This window comes from Narcine bancroftii, chromosome 13 (genome assembly GCF_036971445.1).
Source record: "Narcine bancroftii isolate sNarBan1 chromosome 13, sNarBan1.hap1, whole genome shotgun sequence".
Taxonomy (NCBI): Eukaryota; Metazoa; Chordata; class Chondrichthyes; order Torpediniformes; family Narcinidae; genus Narcine; species Narcine bancroftii.
Genome location: NC_091481.1, coordinates 53215286 through 53217562, shown reverse-complemented (window position 1 = coordinate 53217562; position 2277 = coordinate 53215286).

Here is a 2277-nt window from a genome sequence, read left to right as displayed (position 1 = left end):
CCGAAACATCGGTGATGTATCTTTGTCTCCTATGGACGCTAAAAGGACCGGCTGAGTTCCTCCGGCATTTTGGTTTTTCCTCCAACCTCACTGGCCAGTCATGCGCCAGGCAGCAGCCAATGGCCGGGTGTCTTGATGAGGTGTTTGGAATCTTGGAGTTCAGCAGGGATCTGGGTGAGGAAGGGTAGTGACTGCCCACCCTGTTCTGATCTCGAATAGGGGTGGAGGGCGCAGGTTCAGCGTGAGGTGTGAAGCACAGCAAGATCCTCAAGGGAGTAAGCTCCCCTCCATTCCCATTGGCCTCCTGCCCAAGTGTGGACGTTGGGAGCCACACGTCACCTGCAGATGGTCTTGGAGGTCACGTCCATTTGGAACAGAAGGGGTTACAATTTGGCGTCTGCTACCTCCCCACCCCCACAGTCCCACGGGGCGGCTCTCCTTCACTGCCTGCCTTGGTTGGTGTGCGGTTTGGTGACTGACTGTGGGCCGGGCGCCAGAGTCCACCCCTCACCACCCTCTTGCAGAGATGCTGGTTTGTGCTGGATGACGTGGGTTCTACCTGGCCACAACTGCAGACTTCGATCTGTCCTTCCTGCGCACAAGGCATCTCGTGGGAACTGGCAACGGGCGAGGACCGCACTGGCAGCAGTTGGTTCCACTAATGACCCAGGTGTTGCCCACCACACTTGTCTGTGAGGAAGGTTTGTGGTGGGAGGGTGACTTCAGGTTAAAGTAGGGGAGCAGGGGTCAAGTATCAGAGTGGGGCAGTGTGGGGTCATGGTGGGGCAGCATGAGGTCAGGGGTCAGTGGGGGAATGAAGGGTCATAGTGGGGGAGTGCAGGGTCAGAATGGGGAAATGCAGGGTTAGTGGGGGAGTGCGGGGTCAGGGGTCAGAGTACAGCAGCACGGTCAGAGTGGGGCAGCGTGGGGTCAGGTGTCAGAGTGGGGGAGCATGGAGTCAGAGTGGGGGAATGCGGGGTTAGGAGTTGGAGTAGGGGAGCACAGCATCAGGGTGGGGGAATGTGGGGTCAGGTTGGAGTAGGAGTGTGGGATCAGGTGGGGGAGTGTGGGATCAGGTGGGGGAGTGTGGGGTTGTGTTCGAGTAGGGGTGCGCAGCATCAGGGTGGGGGAGTGGGCTCAGGGAAGCATGGGGTCAGGTTAGAGGGACCATGGGGTTAGGGGTCAGGATGGGGGGAGTGTGAGCTCAAGGGTCAGAGTGGGGAGTGCGGGGTCAGGAGTTAGAGTGGGTGGGGTGTTCAGGGGGAGCCTGAGGGTGGGGTTGCCCTCTAGTTTGAAGACTATTTGCACTTGAGATTGCTTGGTACTTTGCACAGAGTTCTATGAAGATGCTGACTGTGGTTTGGTTCAGACCACGAGCGGTTTATTTTTGTAGTGCGCTGCAGGTTATCGGCTGTAAATATTTTGTACATAAAAGGTGACCGGCTGTAGCCTGGCCCAGGGATGTGGCCCACACACATGCTGTCAGAATGTTTACCTTCCATCACCCAGAGGGATTTTGCATCATGGGAGGTATGTCCATGTCTGCCGCTAGCTCCCACGAGGGTGTGCAGGGTCAGAAATGGGCTCCACGTTTCACTCCTGTTGCTCTCCCTCAAGTCCCCAGCTCTTCCAAGATTTCCTGACCCAAGCTCTATTGGTTCACGGTCCAACCTGTCTTTGGCACACCTCGTTATTTGTGGGATCTTGGTAGATCTAGGAGGGGTAACCATGGGACTGATCAGGCCTGTCACCTCACCATGTCCAGCGTCACGTGTTCTCAGGTCAAAATGATGTGAGGTTTTGGAGCTTGGTGAGAGCCAGGGCCGCCCTGCTACCGGATCCTCAGTTCCACTTGCCCATCATACTTTTCTCAGTTCCCTTGCCTAGAGTCACTCCGCCAATCTCAAATACTACTTGATCCTCCAGTGGAGAGTTCCAGAGATTGCTGTCACTTAGCAGAAGACGTGGAATGAAGTGGGGAAGGTAATGAGTGGGTGGTGGTGGTGGTGGTGGTGGGGGGGTGGTGGGGGGTGGACACAGGTTGGTGGGAGCAAAGGGTCTTATTACAATGTAGGTCATGGTCTTCTGGAAGGTTGTGTGTGTATATATGTGAGTGTGTTGTGGGTGTATGTGCATGTGTGTGAATTGTGGGTGTGTGTATAATGTATGAATTGTGGGTGTGTGTGAATTTGTGTGTGTGTAATGGGTGGGTGTGTATGTATGAACTGTGTATGTAGTGGGTGGGTGTGTGAATTGTGTGTGTGTTAGAAACAATGA